Raw genomic sequence first — 19,427 nt, forward strand, 5'->3', positions numbered from 1 at the left:
CAGGGAAGGGCAATCGCTTTTGGATCCCGACCCTGAGGGTGGACTATTGAGGGAGGATCACCTGGGCGGAGTGTCCTTCCGGATTGAGGAGAGAGTGCCAGATGGCAAGACACGGTATCCCCCTTTTTCTGACATTAGCTTATTCAACCCTCCCTCAGTCTTTGTAGGATATTGCTGTTCATATCATAATGTCCCCCTGAAGTTACCCAAAGTTCTCCAATGAAGATGATGCCCCAAATAACAGTACAGACTTCCTATAGGACACACCACTATAGTACTGGGATGAAAAAAGGGGTTTTGAAGACTAAAGGGTTGACGGTCAGGCATGTTCTGTTAATTGGATTTATTTTGGTGAGGCAATTGAGCTTCAGACTGTACACCTGCAGCCTATTGGAGGCCCACAGGTGTGTAGATGGAGTTCACAAGCATCAAGGGGAGCGAGAAGCCTGTGCGAGGAGAGAGCAACAGGCGAGCAATCACAGCCCGCGGGAAGCCGGTGGAGAAAGGGACTCTGAGACTCGAAGGACGGCACAGTGAGCTAAGCTGTCATTACGCGGCGAAGGAGCCGCATCTCTAAGGAACCGGAGAAGGTGGGAGAAGGGTGCCGTGGAAAGTACTAGTCCCTTCGCTTGTGACCAAGAACTACTAATTACCCTGAATGTGCAGTGACCATCCAGGAGTGTCTGAGGGGCAGGCGGTGAGACTCTGACCCCAAATCCCAGAAAGCATCTTACCAAGGAAACTGAAAAAAAGTAAGTCGCAGCCAGTGAGTTTCAAGCGAATGCTAGGAAACCCGGTGCGCGTATGAAAGTGAAGTAATTACATTGTAGCGTATTGGATGCATGCTCTCTGCACCTTCTCGAAAGTCTTGAGTGAAGCAAAAGAACCAACTAAAACGAATGCAATGCTTGAATTGGATTTTGCAGAAACATTGTGTCAGAGTGGTCACAGTCAAGTGATACGTGTTCAGTAGTCTTTGACTAACGAAGGACATTGTTAAAGTATCACGAAATAAGAATACTATGAATAGGAGAACGAAAGCGATGAACAACCAACCCCGAAGGGAGCCAGTGAAGTGTAAGCAAAGTGCCAATCGGGCAAAACAAAGCTGCAAATTAAAGTCAACCAAGTACATTATAGAAAGGAGAACCAAAGAAGTATCAAGAAAGGCAAACCCTGAATCTAAGAACTTGTGAAACCCTGTAATTTGCCAAAGTGTAGAAAGCTGGGTAACAGCAACTGGTTGCGTGACATGTGACGGGTGGATCATGTGGTCTGTTAACTGCGCCTAGACCAGGACGCCCCAACAAGGAGAAGTGTGAAAGCAACTTTGAAATACGATGAAGTTGAACATTGTGTTTTGAGAATCAGTATTTGAAGCTTTGGGAAGGGAACCCCTGAGCTCCTTTGAAAAATTGTTATTTTGGAAATCAATGCTTGAAGCTTGGGGAAGCGAATCCTGAGCTTCTTTGGAACAATGTTGTTTTTGAAATCAAGGCTTGCAGCTAAGGGAAGGGAAGCCCTGAGTTATTTTGTAAGGAAGGGCATGGTATTAACAGTAGACACAGACACAATAGATGCAAGTTTCGAAAACCTTTATGTTGTAGTTTACTGGGGTTGGTGGAATTCCTAACTGGCTCTAAGTCTAAAATGGTGGTAGTCATAACCATTAAATAAACAGCAAACAAGCGCAAGTCAGTCTAGTCAAAAGAAAAAGGCCTATACTAAAATAAAACAAACCTTGCCCTCCTTCTCTAATGCCAAATGTGTAAAGGGAGTACAAAAAGGAAAAATAGTGTCTTAAGAGAAATGTCAGAATGGCTTCCCCATGTTAAGCAGCATTGGGTCGCCAGAGTTCCTTAAAAGGGATAGGTGAATGGCACAGTTCTATCAGTCTTGTGCACTCTGGCTTGCTGGTACAATTCAACAGTTCAGGCTTGGGCTCCAAACTTTTGACAGTCTAATCAATTCTTTAGGTGTCGTCTGCCTTACCACAAATACACAGTTCCGGCACTGGCTTTCACTTTGCCACAATTCAACGCAGGCTTCCCTCTGCTGGGCTCGAGCTAGTCTTTCTGTTTGTGGGAGTCCCCTTTTCGACGTTCTGTCCTTCATACATTTTGCTGTCGAAGACTTTTGAAACTGCAAGGATTTTACGTAGACCTGCATGACCACTTCAACTTCCTTTTAGACAATTTGATAAACAACAAACTTCACAACACCAATGCTCCGTGGTACTTGTAGTTTCACCTTTGCCCTCTTGGCATCTGTCAAAGTTCATATCCTCTTTACTTTTGCCCTCTTGGCAGTTTTCAAAGTTCAACAGATTGCATTTCTCTCAATCGACTCTCGTTCGGGATCGTGGTTACTGTCTTGCCTTTGTTTCCCGCTTTCCATAACGCATAACATTTCATAGAGACTTTCGATTGTGCGATTCCGCATCGCAGAACTACTCTTACTTTGTATGCTTTTCTCATCATTTATTCATTGTCCTCTTCAATACGCGTTTTTATCAGCACACGCACTACCTTCAACTCATGCTTTTTTCGCTTTTAACACAAACCGGGCTTTTGTTGCTCTTGATAACTCACTGGTCATGTTAATTAGGCTTGTGTCTTCAATGCTGTTTGATTAGCAGTCAATGCCGTTACCAAAGCCTCTTCTGATCCTCCCCAACTCTGTCGTTCACCCGGGAGGGTAGCAGGCCTCCTGGAAGCACTTTGAAGGTATCCCTTTTCCGCTCATTCGTTTTTGGTCCTGGAACGCTTGCGGTTCCCCGAACGGATGGAATTCTCGCCTGGCTTTCTCTGGTTCTACGCAGCAGCCTATCAGCCCCTTGGCCTTCGAACTTCCATAGCCAGGTTGGCATCAGCCCCGAAAGAGCTGTACCTTCTCGTACCCAGCCACACTCAGAGTGTGCCTGTGCGCGCCACCTTTTAACCTGACAGGGAGTGTTACAAGTGGGGGGTTGTATGTGTTTGGTTCACGTGCCTGACTCTGCCTGACCTTATTAGAGGGACAGAGCCATTGCAAGTCAGTAGAGGTAATCGCCGCATTCCTCATCTTTCTCGGCTCCCTAGTTTGGTCAATGTGAAGTGGGGAGGAATTATGGGAGTTGTAGTTTCCCAAAAAATAAGCAGGGGTTAGATGGGTTAGAGAAAAAGGGGGATACCATTTCTCATCAGGTGCTTCACCCCCATTCCCCAAGGACCCCCACCCAGTTGATCCCTCACTTTTCCACCACCAGGGCAGGATTCAAAAGTGATGGCCTTTCCCTGGCCACCTAAGTACGGGATCCCCGTGGACTAAGATGTGAAACACCCTCTGGTTTTTTACATTTTGGAACATTGTTTTGTGAAACAGTGCTTAAGCTTGGGGAAGGGAACCCTAAGCACCTTTTTAAACTTTTTAGCTGGAACTGTATCCTGAACTTGCAAAGGGGCTAGAGACAGCTCCAGACTTTATGTTGAACACTATTTAAGTTAGAATATCCCTGCACTATATTTCTATATGAGACGGGAGGGCAAGCATAGGTTTTGATACAGACAGACATTTGCGTTGGACTTGCGGATTTAGACTTTTCCTTAGTTTCTTTAGGGAGGGCAATCCCCACCATAGCTATAGGGCAAGTTAGGCATTACACCCATCCTGACATTTTAATAAAGATTTTCAAAACTGTTACATCTGTTGTCTGTGTCATCTCTTGATACCATGCCTGTCTCCATGAAGAGCAGATCTGATGCAACAAATAATTTCTAGTTATTGGTTGATTACCTGTTCTTAATTGTTAGAAAGATTCCTCTCTGCCCTGGGTTCAATTTATGAAAAGCGCCAGAGAATAACTAGGCAGCAAGGTTGCCCTCAAGTCCACCCGTCTCTCCTCATGGAAAATTGGGTGAAGTGCCAAGGATAAACTCTGGGAAGGGAAGCAGGGTGCCCGGTACATGTGCTATAGCGAACAATATGGGAATGTCCACACAATATGTTACTCGGAATACGTCTGTATCTGGCTTGATGTGCAATGCAAAGGAAATACAGTGAAATGTAGGCGAGGTGTCTCTGAGCAACTGGGTGGGGGTTCAGAGGGAGGGGTGGTGTTGATTAGGAGAAGCCACACGCTAAGCAATGCGATGAGAAGGTGGTATAAGGGGGATTCCAGAGTCTCCTTTCCGTGTCCCACCATATACCCTGCAGTCACCCATTCTGGGAGATTTCCATAGCATACCTGTTAAGTGTGACAAGCACCAGTGCCCTGGCCAAGAGGGGCAGTGGGAGACGTGCCAAAAAATACCCCAGACTTAGTCATGGCCCCTCTCCCCTGTGCCAGTTAATGTGTGCCGTAACTTATCTCCCATCTTGCCTCAGATTTCAAATACTCGCCAGTGCCTCCTTTCCATTACAGAAACCATCATCGTGATCCAGAGCAACAGAGGCCCAACAAGAGAAACTGCAACACCGACCCACACGCAAAAAAGAACCCAAAGAGACAGAGGCAGTTGTCTCACTGAGAAGCTTCAGCCTTGCAGAGGCCTAGGCACATCAGTACCCCTTCCCAAGAGAGGGAGCAACCAGCCAGAGCTGCAGCAAGGCAAAGCCAGCGAAGAAAACCCCAGGATGCCTCGGGGAAGGGGCTCACCCACCGAAGAATATCAGTCACCATTGCTTCTTGATTGGGGAAGAAAGGAGCCACGCCGGCCCAACACCCTGGGATTCGAGAAACCACCTGATAGAGCGGCGAGCTTGCTTATGAAAAAGGAAGTCCCCCTAAACCAACCTCCCCTAACGAACTTACCAAGAGCGGATCCCGAAACCCAAACAGGAACATTTAACTTCCCCTGCTGCTTTAGCAATTGCATGGCAAGCCCGTGTGGATAGAATTAGCAGGCTCTAGGCCACTCCATAGGGCATTCCCATGCACATGCAGTGCCCTGGTAGGGGAAGAGAGAGGGCCCGGGTGGGTAGAATTAGCAGGCTCTAGGCCACTCCATAGGGCATTCCCATGCACATGCAGTGCCCTGGTAGGGGAAGAGAGAGGGCCCGGGTGGGTAGAATTAGCAGGCTCTAGGCCACTCCATAGGGCATTCCCATGCACATGCAGTGCCCTGGTAGGGGAAGAGAGAGGGCCCGGGTGGGTAGAATTAGCAGGCTCTAGGTCACTCCATAGGGCATTCCCATGCACATGCAGTGCCCTGGTAGGGGAAGAGAGAGGGCCCGGGTGGGTAGAATTAGCAGGCTCTTGGCCACTCCATAGGGCATTCCCATGCACATGCAGTGCCCTGGTAGGGGAAGAGAGAGGGCCCGGGTGGGTAGAATTAGCAGGCTCTAGGCCACTCCATAGGGCATTCCCATGCACATACAGTGCCCTGGTAGGGGAAGAGAGAGGGCCCGGGTGGATAGAATTAGCAGGCTCTAGGCCACTCCATAGGGCATTCCCATGCACATGCAGTGCCCTGGTAGGGGAAGAGAGAGGGCCCGGGTGGGTAGAATTAGCAGGCTTTAGGCCACTCCATAGGGCATTCCCATGCACATGCAGTGCCCTGGTAGGGGAAGAGAGAGGGCCCGGGTGGGTAGAATTAGCAGGCTCTAGGCCACTCCATAGGGCATTCCCATGCACATGCAGTGCCCTGGTAGGGGAAGAGAGAGGGCCCGGGTGGGTAGAATTAGCAGGCTCTAGGCCACTCCATAGGGCATTCCCATGCACATGCAGTGCCCTGGTAGGGGAAGAGAGAGGGCCCGGGTGGGTAGAATTAGCAGGCTCTAGGCCACTCCATAGGGCATTCCCATGCACATGCAGTGCCCTGGTAGGGGAAGAGAGAGGGCCCGGGTGGGTAGAATTAGCAGGCTCTAGGCCACTCCATAGGGCATTCCCATGCACATGCAGTGCCCTGGTAGGGGAAGAGAGAGGGCCCGGGTGGGTAGAATTAGCAGGCTCTAGGCCACTCCATAGGGCATTCCCATGCACATGCAGTGCCCTGGTAGGGGAAGAGAGAGGGCCCGGGTGGGTAGAATTAGCAGGCTCTAGGCCACTCCATAAGGCATTCCCATGCACATGCAGTGCCCTGGTAGGGGAAGAGAGAGGGCCCGGGTGGGTAGAATTAGCATGCTCTAGGCCACTCCATAAGGCATTCCCATGCACATGCAGTGCCCTGGTAGGGGAAGAGAGGGGGCCCGGGTGGGTAGAATTAGCAAACTCTAGGCCACTCCATAGGGCATTCCCATGCACATGCAGTGCCCTGGTAGGGGAAGAGAGAGGGCCCGGGTGGGTAGGAAAAGATGGACAATCAGAGGGTGTGGGATATGTAGGATACATGAAACATACTCGTGTGAGGTCGGCAGTGGAGGTGGATCAAGAGACCAACAGGCTGAAGTAAGTAGCAGCGGCTTGTGGAGAGGTTTGAACAGATAAGGTATTGGCTAAGAAGTGAAAGTGTTGCTGCAGTTTCAATGTGTGTGTTTGTATGGAAAAGGAGTAGAAGAGGGCAGTGCAAGGAGTGAAACTGAATTTGCTGGCACAGAGTAAAAGAAGGGTGTTTGTGTAGTTTGGCGGGTGGAGTAGTGGTAGAAGGAGAGTAGTAGGGGAAAGAGCAGAGTAGTAGTGAGGAGAGGAGTAATGGAGGAAGAGAGGACTTGTAGAAGAAATGAGAGGTGGTGGGAATAGGAGGGGGAGTAGTGGTGGGAGGAGGAAAGTAGGGGTGGGAGGATGAGCGTAGTAACGGGAGGGGAATAGTAGTAATGAGTGGAAGTAGAGAAATGGAGTCAGAGAAGGGCGAACATCAAAGGGTGGTGGTGAAAGGTAGGAGGAATAAGTAGGAGAGGTAAGGTACTAAGAGTATAAGTGTTGAGTGAGCCCTGGGTGTGATCGAACAGCCTGATTTCTACTTAGCAAGAATACAGCACTATCTCCGTTCCCTGTAGAACACTAACCGTTGACAAGAGTAGGGACAGTTAGGAAGTCCATGAGGGAGTTTAGGCAGCCATCGGAACAACAGGAGTGGTCACCGGGGACTGTGGTTTGAAGTTAGAATTGAACATTGATCTATGGATAATAGGTCCACTTAATTTAGACACCTTCTATACTCCACCATTTTGACAGTGTTAAACATAGATTCCCTTTTAAGTTACTTTGCTTTCCCCCTGAGTCTTGTAGGAGTTTCTCAAACTCTATATTGACCCTACACCTTGTTTTAAGAGGAAGCGTGAAATAGGTTGGCGTACTGAACCAGGGTGAACAGACCCATCCCACGGAGAGAATTGGGGAAAAAGTGCAGTCCTTTAAATTACTGATCCTACATTGTATTGAGTACTGCCATCATTTGAGACTCCACTTGTTGGTTCGGCATCTCTTAGCTGATGAGCATAAAATCCTCTGTTTTCTGTACCAATTTTCCTGTTTCCCTTTTTCTCTATATAATAATTCAGTCTGTCATGTTTCAAAAGCTACATGTGAGAGCGGTCTGATTTTCCCTTTTCCTGACAAAGGGTGGTTGAAATGGGATTGGACAGGATTTGGGAGACTGCACCAGCCTTGTCCTCTTGGCAATAGTTAACCCAACCTGTGGTATAAGCATGTACTACACAAGTTGGTAGTGTGGCTGAGCAGCCAGGCTTATCTCAAGAGGGGAAATGTGAGCTGTAGGGTTATAACATAGAGATTCAAGTAGCCAAATAAACACTTACACTTAAGGTTTCTTGATTAAACAATTATTTATTAATTTAACAGTCAGTTGAAAACACCTTTTTTAGAAAGGAGCAAATATAACAAAACTATACTTCAAAATACACATTCTGAGTTTCAATAAATCAGTAGATACCCATTTGGGATGGCACACAGACACTTCCTACACCCTGAGGTGACTTAAGCAACTAGGACACTGCGGATATTGATATATCACTGGTAAATTTAGAGCAATGCTGAGTTTGGTGTCAAAAGGAAAATGTTTCAGGAGAAAACAGAGGTTAACCAGTTTCTCAAACGGGTAAGTACTTTTGAACCCCCCCAATGCAATGTAGATTAACCCCTTGCCACCTACACAAGTAAAGAATGTGTGACTTTTTGGAGGGACAGATCAAAACACAAAGTCAGAGGTTAGAAGAGTCTTCAGGGAGCCAGAACAGCCAATGTCAATTGAGCAAAGTCTAGGGGAGCTGGAGTTCTTCTTGAAGGTATGTAAAACGTCTTGCGCAAGGTTATAGAGAGTTTTGTTGAAAAAGAGATCACTGTTGGGCCACAAGCTGGGAGGCTTGTGATGGGCAAAGCTGCAAGCAACTCTGCCAAAGCTAACCAAGACAAGTCTCAACTGAGAGCTAGCGGTGCTACACAACAAGAGGTAAGTACCCCTTAGTTTACAGTACCTTAGGTCTGAAGAAATTGGTTCCAGCTGGCTTCTGTTCTGGTTGTAGTATGGCAGATCCTGTTGTGCCTGTGTCTCGGTCGTGAGGACAAGAGGGAGGACGTCTGGGGACTCCTGCACTACGATTCGAAGGTCAGCTGCAGCAATGGGCAAACTTCAGATCAGCTGCACTTTGCAGTTTCAGCTTATCGCAAATAGCACCATTGTGGTTCTAGGATACCTTGTGGGCTTTCCCTGCTTCTGAGGTCCAGCACTCTGTTGAGGTGGCTCGGTTAGTCCTGCTTCGAGGAAGTACAGAGGATCTTCCTGGAGCTCGGGTCCGTCTTAAAAACGATACACTCGATTCTGGTGTTTCTCTCCCTGTCAATCGGTTTCTGCAGCAGAAATGGAAGTACAGCCAGCTTCGAGAGGATTTACAGATGAGTTCGTCTTGGGGTCCATTGATTCCACCAACCCAAGGAGAGAAGTTGTCCTTTGCAGGGCTTCTCTAGTCTAGTCGAGGCGAATTCAGAGCTTCAGCACTGCAGCAGGGCTTCACCGGGCACACCAACGGTCCAGGAGTTGCAGCAGGCGTCTCTTCCAAGTTCTTCTTCGGATTCCTTCGTCCAGTGGGCGACTCTGCCTTCTGTCTAAAAGACATTACATTTTATGCAGGTTTATTTCTCCCATTAATTCTCAGCCTAGCTGTCACTCACACAGCAGGGTGGCTGCTCTCCAAGGACAGTCAGCCGGCCAATCACCTTTGGGTGCATTCCTGCAACCAAGGAGACTAAGCACAGGGAGTTTCGGGCACCTCCCTCGCTTCTTGCCCTGCCAGACACACTGGAGCCAGAGGTGTGCTTCAGCAGTGAACCCAGCCAAAGAGAAAAAGAACTAAGGGCCCAAACCTAGTTTGGCGAGCAGAGTAAATATCAAGAAGGACCTTTCCAATAAGATATGGCGAAAAAAGATCGGCCATTTTGACAAAATGGGCACCCATGGGTGCTTTACTGCAGCTGCAATTGCAGCCCGCACTAAAAACACACAATGGTAGGAAAATGTAAACCACTGCTACCAGCCATTAATTGTAGAAAAGGTAACATAAAAATGTTACATGAGAAACTAGACAAAGGGGATACTAGGTAACCTCTCCAGCACCCTATCGTAAGATAGTGTGTGCTGGGTCTAGAAAGTTAATTTCACTTCACTGCTCTTGGAAACCGTAGTTTAAACAGAAGGTATTTAAACCTTTGGGAAATATGAGACTTCCCTGTGCCACTGCACTGAAGGTGCTGTGTGTCTGTCATGATCTCTGCTTCCAAAGGGTCAGGACTTACCCAACTCCCTTGGAAGCAGACCCATAACCCCGGTTCCGGGTGCCGGCCAGTCCCAATTGGGACCTTTTGGACCCTGTCCTGGCGCCAGTGGCACCAGGCTCATAAATATGCCCAGTCCCAGCGCTGGAAGCGCCGGGCTCATAATGCTTGAGTGGACTTACCTGCAGCAGACCATGCTGCTTACTTACCTGCCAGTTGAGCCCCTGATCCTCTTCTGTTTGGGACTACTTTTCCTGTTGGGTGGGGCAGGAGCCACTCCCTAGGTTCAGAACACTGGAACTCTTCTGGAAAGCAGGAACTCTTTTTCTTACCTAGGCGAGGCCGTGGAAGGAGACACCTAAGCACTACAGGAGGCTATTTAAACCACACCCGATGGATGAATCTTGCTTTGAGTTATTCTGCATTCTCTGCAGCAGAACGCTCACCGTGTCTTCTGATCCTGTGCCTAAGGGAACAAAGGCTTACCATCCTGGAATCCAGTCTTCAGCAGCACCTTTAAAGACAAAGAAAGAACAGGTTAGCACTACGGTCTTCAGTGGCAGCGCATCTCTTACCTGGTCCAGCGGCTATCACCAACGCCTCACGCTGCATACCTGCATCTGAAAGACAAAGGCTTACCGACTCTTCGCACGCTCCGGAGGTCTTCGCGCTGCATTCCCGCATCTGAAAGACAAAAGAAGGTGCGTTTAGAGACATTGGGCAACTTTACTACTCACGTGCCATCACTCCTTCCCACGCCGAAATCAGCGGGCATCCCAGCACCCTTCAGCTTCTCTAAAGCTCCGAACTTGTACCTGCAAGGTAAAAGAGACAGTTAGTGCGCATCGTGAAGCAGGCAACAAGCGCTCACTTACGTGCTTCCAAGCGCTTCTATTCCTCACGCGGGTTCGATCCTCAACTCTCTTCAGCCCGCCATCCGCCATCGCCGGAACCCTGCAAAACAAGAGGTATCATTACAAAAGAACTTTACATAAGTCAAAAGCCATACTCACGTGCTCCTCGGCACCGCACCACAGCAGCTACGCCTTACGCACTTAAAGACTTTTAAGACATTTGAAGTGCCCAGAACTTACCGTTCGTGCAGTAAACGACGGACAGCAGTCCTCTGAGGTCAAGAGGCCTGCACCCTTATCCAGTGAAGAAACTGGTTACGGCACCCTGCCCCCGAGGCAGATGGAGAGCTCGGCGTTCACCTACCTAAGGTGAGATCGTTAACCTTTGGGGTCCTACAGGAGAAGAGAAAGGGAAGAGGAGAGAGGCACCCAATAACCCCAGTTCATTAATCCCATATTTTCTATCTGCAGACATCTTACTCTCCGAGTCAGACACACAGTGCACAGAGGTCCAGCCCGAGGAACCAACCGTGTGTTACACATCACCTTTGAAGACACGGCATTCACCCAGTCAAGACCGGCGCCTCTGCGGGAATCAGGTGAGCGTTACAGTGTCATTATGTAAAATGATGATGCCTGTGGAGTTTGTCAGACTCCAAAACCAAATGAAACAGTGTTCAAATTAAAGAAAAATACATGAGAGAGTGGGGAAAAAGGTCCTACTCACTCCAGGATAAAAATTAAAAGTCCTAAAGTCCAGCAAAAGAGCTGGGGGTCTCTAAGGTAGTAGGGAATTAACACATTTCTGAGAATTCTCCCTAACATTAACCTTTGGCTCTACATTGTCCATGGCAAGGGATAATAGGCATTGGAGACATAAATATCTGGAGAGTGAAAGGTTGCAAACCCGGCTATTGGTCAATCGAAAATGTTGACAACCCATCTGAATATTGGAAACTTAAACCACATGTAAGACAGGTTGCTGCCTGATGTCCCACGGCCATTCTGATAAGCAAGGCAGGTCTGATGGTTTGCCCAAGCGTCCTCTGCACAGTAATTAGACAGTTAGACATCCTTGCTTTAGCATTGCAAGCTGACTAAAGGACATGACACAGCACCTAAATAAATGTTTGGGGTGTTTTGGTAGCTAGTCTTGGTATTTAAACCCTGGTTTGCTTTCTCCAACTACCAACACACGTTTGCGTGTTCACCCTGGCTGTCTCTGGAAACTACTCAACGCATATTAGGGAAGTGGGAGGGAAGGGGTGGTTTATATGTTATTTATTCCTAGACATACCCCGCAATTGCCTAAGAGAGCCCCGGTGCTTCAGGAATCCTCAAAGGTTTTCTGGCATGACCCATTGACTGCTCTGGCAGCCGTATCCAACCTGTACCCCCAGCAAGGCACCTTAATAGTGATAGTCTTAAGGGTCACCTACTTATCCCTATTACAGTACTTGCCATTCGGGGCTAGGGGACTCCCCTCAGTGGTCTTGTTTAGGCTCACTGGCGCTTCCATTGTTGGTTTAATGAGACCCTTCATGCACATCAGTGCTGTGAGTTGGCATTGCTGTGGCTTAAAGTACTATGCATGCTTGCCATAGTCTTATGTGGCACACCCATGGAACACACGCAGCCCTCGGCAGAGGACACTGAACTGTGCAGCGACTACACTCACCGACATTGTATTACCAGAGTATCACAGTACCCCCCTCCCTCGCCCCCGCCTCCCCTTCTGTTAGGCAGAAACCTGTGCAGTTCCCTCTGGGACCACTGCAAAAGATTTAGGACTACAGGTGTTTGGCAGTAAACCCACTTGGTAGCAGTCTGTACCACACAGATTCACTTGATAGCTGTGGCTGAGCAGTCGGACTTCCCTCAAGAAGAGTTAGGCAGTATACAGAGTATTCACAATAGGTCAAGAGCACACAATAGAACAAGTAAACACTGACCAGGGCTTGGTGTAAAAGAGATATCATTATTTATTTAAAATCACATCTAGAAAAACACACAGGCACTAATAGTAAGCAATTTAAAAACACGGTCACTAAAAGATATACCCTCCCTTAAAAGAATATTAGACAAGTCTTAAGTAAAGCCCCACTTATTTTCAGACAGCGGTGAGCGCTTAACGTAGATGGCACTCTAATAGTTCGTTTTAAAAATGGAGAGCAAAGCAGAGAACAAATTGAAACAGATCCCAACACTTTTTCAAGAACACAACAAGGGAGGAAGGCAAAGTAAAACCGTGAAGTTAGAGTTCAAGAGGCCAGATCCACTTTCAGAGGATCCAAACGAAATGTGTCCAAGGTCACACGGTTGAAGTGCACAAAGGTCTTGTAAAGATTCAAAAAGGAGTTGGACCACAGAAAGGGACCAGTTAGAGGGTCAAGGCGGCCAGCCCAGTCCAGAAGGTTAAGGAGTTATTATTACCTTGTAGCAATCTTTAGAAAGGGAGGCCTGGCGGACACGGTACCTTAAAGTGGTGAGAACGCTCCAGCGGGGGCAGTTGTTCCTGGCAGCGGTTGCAAGTCGGTGCTTCGTCCGGGGGAAGAGAGGATCTCGTCGTGGAGGAAGACAGGAGTCCGTTGCACTGCCAGGGAAGAAACCAGCCGCGGGGTTTCTCAGGTACAAGGAGCGGTCCGGTGATCCGCGGTTCAGTGGTGAGTGGCTATCCGGCTGCCGGGGTGCTTGCCACGGTCAGTTCGACCACAAACCGGGCTGGGGTGCGAAGAAAGAAAGGAAAACTGGTTGTGCCCACCAGTCAGGGGAAGAAGCCTCTCCAGCCGGGAGATCTTCTCTGTCGTCGGGAAGTGGTGAGTCGGTTCTGCAGGGTTCCACCGGTGGTGTCGTCGTGGTAGGTCGGCTCAGCTTCTCCCTGGTCGGATTCTCAGGTCCTGTGACGACTTCTGAAGTTCCAGTCCCCAAAGCCCTGCTTTTATGCAGAAAACCCCCATTCACTCAGCCTAGCTGTCACTCAAACATGCTAAGTGGTGAGCCGGCCGGCTCACCACTTGGGCCAATCACACAAGAGTGCGACCTGAGTTACCAAGGTAACTCGGTCCAGGGTGCCTAAACCCCCTCCAACACCCCCTGTGGTACCCAGACAGAGTGGCACCTCTTTTGGAGGCTTCTGTGGAGAAGCCCGCCAAAAAAGTGGAACAAAGGGCTCGACTTGGTTGGAGTCACAGAAGAGAACACAAACGCCATTTTAGAATCGAGTCTTGGCAAAAAATACCAACCGGAGAATTAATATTAATTAAATAAACCGGCGGTATGTTCGAGGCTATGAGAATTAAATAAAGTTGGTAGCCTCGAACAATGGGAAAATCCCATAGGAAAATATTCGCAGTCGAATATAAAAAGTAGTTTCCGCTGCCACCCAGCCAAAACTCGATCAGGGGGGACGGAGACGTCCCCCCTCGACTAACAGACCCCGGGGCAATCGAATTGCCCCGACCAGTACGTCCACAATATGATGGTTTGTACTGGTTTCTGTTAATAATTTGGGACTAGTAAAGCCAATGGTGCCTTTACATGCCCTGGGAGACAGTAGTCAGTCCCAGGGTATGGAGTCTATGGCGGGGTGTCACTATGACACCCCTGTGTTACTGCACGGAGGGGTGCTGTGTAACACACATAGGAAAAACACATGAGACCCTATGGAGTAAAGGACCCCATAGCCCATAAAACGCATTACCAGTCAAAGGAATACCATTAATCCTGTCCAAGAGTGGGAGGAAAAGAGTCTCACTCTTGGCAGGAGGAAAAAAACAAACTCCAGAAATCCAGCAAAGCTGCTGGGGGACTCACTAGGTTAGGAAATTCGCCTAAAGAGAGAATTCTCCCCAACACCTTCCACCCTCTGCTTTCGTAGTGCCAAGTTTGCAACATAACCTAGAATTCCTCCACAGATCCATAGCGGCTCGTCCTCTTTCTTTTTGTTTACCCCTTCATATTTCCTCTTCAAATAAAGGTCTGTATACCCCGGACTGAGGTACACTACTCCAACCATTATGGTGATTTTGTGCCATATAAAACCCTTTTAACAGAACATAACTCCTCCTACTATTGTGATGCCACCTGATCAACACCTAGTATCATCCTGCAAGATCAGGGCAACCTATAGGTGTAGCTCCTCGCCCCCCGGCCTTTGAGTAATGTGAAGTGGGGAGACCCAGCAGCATCTGAAGAATCCAGCGCCATTGAACCCGGGAGGGAAGCCATGCATCGTAGTGCGAAAAATAAAAGCATTCTCAATGTGATGGCGCCGAAAGAGTGTGTTGTGGGGTAGGGTGGTGCTAGCTACAAGATTTACTTTTGGCGCCACCACCAGGTAGATTTTGTTTTACCATGTGTGTTGCTCAATGCATCCATGTGGCAGCAGGCATTTCTAGAATCCAATGTCATGGAAATAAAAATGTCAGAAGCACGGAAACTGCTCTCCTGAATATCCGTGAGGACCTGCTCTCAAACCTTGACTCTAACACCCCTTGTGTTCTCATTTTGCTCTACCTCTCAACCGTCTCCGTGATAACCTGGGTATCACTGGTCAGGCTCTGGCGTGGCTGACCTCCTTCCTCTCCAATCGACCCTCCCAGGTCCAATTGGGTTCCTTCCTCTCTGACATGTTTTCTCTATCTGTGATGTCCCTCAGGGATCTAACCTCTCCCCCTGGCTGTTCAACCAGTATCTGGCACTTCTTGCTCACCGCATCTCTGCTCTCTGCCCCAACTTTCAGTGTTACGCGGATGATACCCAGCTAATTTTCAGGCTACCCTCGGCCTCCTCCTCTCCTTCCCTCATCTCCGACTGTCTTTCTGCTATGCAGGAATGGTGTGCCGCCAACGACCTCTGCCTTAATGCCAGTAAGACTGAGATTCTACTTATCGGCACACCCACTCCCTCCTTCCCTGTAGCTCTCTGGCCGGCATCCCTTGGCCCTCTTCCTGCTCCTACCTGCAAGGCAAAAAACCTCGGGGCCATCTTCGACTCCACACTCTCTTTCTCTCCTCACATATCTGACATCTCTAAGAAGTCACACTACCAGCTACACCTCCTCAGAGGTATCCTTCCTTTCCTCTCCTTCCCCCAGAAGCTCACTGTCTCCAGAGCCCTGGTTCTCTCGAAGCTGGACTACTGTAACAGCCTCTATCTAAATCTTCCTGCCTCTACTCTCCGCCCTTTACAACTCATCCAGAACAGGACTGCAAGACTTGTCCTTGGCCTCAAGCCCAGGGACCGTATCTCTCCAAGACTGAAATCACTACACTGGCTCCCAGTGGCTGCGAGGATCAAGTTCAAAACCCTCTGCATTGTCCACAAGGCCTTCTGGGGCCTTGGGCCAAAATACCTTCAACTCTCTCTTCCTAAATATCTTCCTTCTCGAGCTCTTCGCTCATCCGCCTCCAATTACCTCAGGGTCAGCCGCTTCTCCAAGCAACGAGCTGGGGGTAGATCTCTCTCCGCAGCAGGGGCCTCCCTCTGGAACAGCCTTCCTGCCTCCCTGAAACTTGAGGAGAACCATCTCCGGTTCCAGAAGCACCTCAAAACCTTCCTCTTTGCCTCTGCTTTCTCTCCCTCACTCCCCTGCTAAATGCACTGAACCTGCACTGAATCTGCTACTGGGCCACTCACCGATCTCGGTCCTTGACCCAGCCACACTTCCCTGCACTGCCTACCTGCACTACGGGACTGTCTCTGTATCCTACAGCCCCTTCTCCTGGCACTTACCTTGCACTTGCCACCAGCTGGCCCTATTATTTATCTGTTTTTTTCTACCAACCATGTACTGCACTTTCCCCTCTCCCCTTCCACTTTTCCCAGTCCCCCCTACCCTTGCACTTGCGCGATCTGAATGACACTTGGCCTAGTAGGATCGTTGTCTGTCTCCCCTTGCTCCCCACTCTGCCTCGTCAGTCCTTGAAACACTTGTGTATAGGCGCGTTACAAATGCCATATCATATCATATCAGTGCTGGGCAATATTGATGCCTGCCTCCTGTGATTGAAGCTCCGCACCTGTAGCCTCTGGTGCTCTCCTGAAGTCTCCCTTTTTCAATGGTATTCACTTGGCCTGAGGTGAAAGCCACTTGGCAACATCTAAGCGTCTTGCTGTTGCTCCTCACCACTTGTGGGACATCCTGCCTCGCATGCTTCCAGCTGTTTCTCCCTGTGGGGCCTTCCTTCTCCTGAGACCCTTGCCTTCGCCTGATCTTAAAGGATCATCCCCGTGCTTCCTGTCACTGTTGTGCCCTCCTCTTCATGGCCTGTTTTCAAGAGTTCCTCCATCTAGATTCCTCTGATGTGGTCCTGCCACTATCGTAAGCCCTGCTGACTGAACCCCTCTCTGGAGCCTATGCCTAGCCAGACCCCATCATGACCTCCATACTCGCTCGCCTTGGGCTATCTTTACTGCATCCTTCCATCTGGGCAGTCTTTCCTTGGTCCTCTCACCTCTATCCTGTCACTGGTCATACTTTTCATGGTCTCTGGGTGCAGTCCATCTTCAAGTCCTCTCCATCCCCTGGCTGCGATGGTACGGTTCTCTTCTTTTAGCTGTTCTTCTCCAGGTGGATGATTGCGGTCTCATCCACTATGGGGGCCTTTAAGTAATACTAGTCTACCTTGTCACTACACCTGCTAGTGAATGATTGACTCTGCCACATTGGTTCCTATGGACAAACTGTACCAAACTTGACTTACAAGCTTAATAATAAAGATAATAAATAAGTGTGGACATACTCAAGGTCTAATTTGTGACTAGATGTACTTTCGACCAGCCCTCTGCTAGCCCAAGAGTGAGCCCTGAATGCACTCTCATATTACCGTTGAGCAGGTTTGTATTAACTTGGTGGAAACTCTCAACACACACCGGTTGCTCTTCTTAAGCCCTTCGCCAGAGCACTTTGGGGAAAAAAAGAACAAGCTGCCTGAACAAGACTATGGACGCGCCTCATCACCTTCACCTGGATTCTGAGAAACCCAATGGTGAATATCTGTATCCGACGACCAGATAAAGCTTGTACATCGCTAATTCTCCAAGATAGTTGGACTTGGACTAGCGGCATCTGTTCTGATAGTTTCTGTGCTCATTTCCACTTCTATGACCTACCTGTATTTGTTGACCCTGGGTTCAGAGCACCACATCCTTTGGCTATCCTAGCAGGTAGTGGGACCTAGCTGCTGTCTGTGGACTCTGAGCATTCCAGAGGCTTAATTTCAGCCGCACCCGACACCCCGTGTATGGTCACCATTGTGCAATCTCCAACCCAAAGCTTCTTCAACAGAATTTTGTCAACTTCACAGCTTACGGTGTGGTGTGCCTGCTCACCGTCTTCTCTGCTGACGGTGGCCATCCAGGAAAGAGTTGCAGCCTCATTGGCTACTCCCTTTGGCAACTCTCTCTGCAATCTCAGGATCTGTGCTGCTCCTAGACAATTTCCTTGAGCGGATCTTTTCTTAGGGGGGTCCCTTTTCTCGAAGTTCCTCTGGGTTGTCTGTTACATTCTCTGTTCCCACTGTAGGATACGATTTGTAAAACATTTAATTGAAAATGTTGGGGTTGGAGAAACTCCTATTTTGCCCTATGACTAAGATGGGAGTAGTCTCGACCATCAAATGATAAACAAAACTGTCCTAGTGGAGTCAGTCAAAACAAAATGGCCTATGCTAACAAAAATGAATGCCTGCCCTCTCTCTTGTACAAAAAGGAGAAATGTATGCAAAGGAAAAATCAGTGTTCAAAAGAATAACGGTAGTTGAGTCAGTTCTTCTCCTCACGTTAAACCTCACGGACTAAGGCTGTCCTAGTAGGCCCGATGACACACTCTGTCCCAGTTTCTGACACTCTAAGCAGTTCCAAACCGTGGATTGAGGCCCACCTGGCCTTCCACTTTAAAGTATCTTGTGTATTCCAACGTAAGGTTCACTAAGGTCCCCCTCTGCCGGGCTCAGATCTTACACGCCACAGTTCAGCACAAACTTGCCGGGGGCTCCCTTCTCCAAGCTTATTGTACTTTGGGCCCCTCTAAATCGGGCTCGGACCCCTTTCGGATGTGAAAGACTTTCGAATGTGCATAGCTCTCTTTACAGACCACCGCAGGGCCCCTTCAACTCAGTTAACTTTTACTCTTGCTTAATTCACTTTTGCTGTTTTTTCACTTTATACCTTCAAACACTGTAACTTTCACAGAGACCTTCGAATGGGGGCTACTTCCTTTCAGCAGACCACTGTGTTACTTAGTATCAGTGATCTCACAGCTTTCTTTTACTTAAAGTTCCTTCACGGGTCTGCCTTTCATTGCATATCATCCATATGCGTGCAGCCTTTACTTGTGATATAATGTTGCGACTTCATTCGCTTTAACACACACCAGGTCACTTGCCAACTCTGTTTCTTTCTTGTTTTGCTACTTCCAATTCCGGAGTCGAGGTTAATACCAAAGGCTTGGCCTTGCCTCCCCAACTCTGTCATTCACCCGGGAAGGTCGCTGGCATCCTTGAAACACATTCCAATCCTCACTTCTGGGATCTGGCCTTCTCCGTGTGTCTTTTGCGGTCTTTTGGAGGCAACAACCTCCAGTAGAGAAACCTTGGGATTTTTGACCCGCTGCTGTCGTCCCTTGGTCTGTTGCTCTGCTCCAGTAGGGGTGTCTTCATCCCGGAAGTTCTGCTCGTACTCGTGTTCTGCCTTGCTCAGAGTGTGTCTTTAGGTGTTGCCTTTTATTCGTATGAGGAGAGCTAACTGGTATCAGGTGTATGCACTTGGTGTAAAGTGCCTGACTTTGCCTGACATGATTAATGGGACATGTCCAGTACGATGTGAGAGAGTTAGTCTGGCTACTCTGTCACCCTCTTCCTGGGCCCAGTGTTTGTGTAACATGGGAGGGGTGGTTGGGACTTCGGAAAATCGTACAAAATAGGATG

At 48.7% G+C, this 19,427-nt stretch overlaps 2 protein-coding genes across 9 annotated transcripts in view; one reads left to right on the plus strand and one right to left on the minus strand.

The window, feature by feature from the left end:
* The window catches only part of DOCK6 (dedicator of cytokinesis 6), a 1,219,180-nt gene that overhangs the window by 376,274 nt on the left and 823,479 nt on the right, over nt 1-19,427 (plus strand). The gene's annotated exons all lie outside the window — the stretch shown is intronic.
* The window catches only part of ANGPTL8 (angiopoietin like 8), a 68,805-nt gene that overhangs the window by 38,542 nt on the left and 10,836 nt on the right, over nt 1-19,427 (minus strand). The window lies entirely within an intron of this gene.

Source organism: Ambystoma mexicanum, chromosome 3q (assembly GCF_040938575.1).
Source record: "Ambystoma mexicanum isolate Mex_15411 chromosome 3q, UKY_AmexF1_1, whole genome shotgun sequence".
NCBI lineage: Eukaryota > Metazoa > Chordata > Amphibia > Caudata > Ambystomatidae > Ambystoma > Ambystoma mexicanum.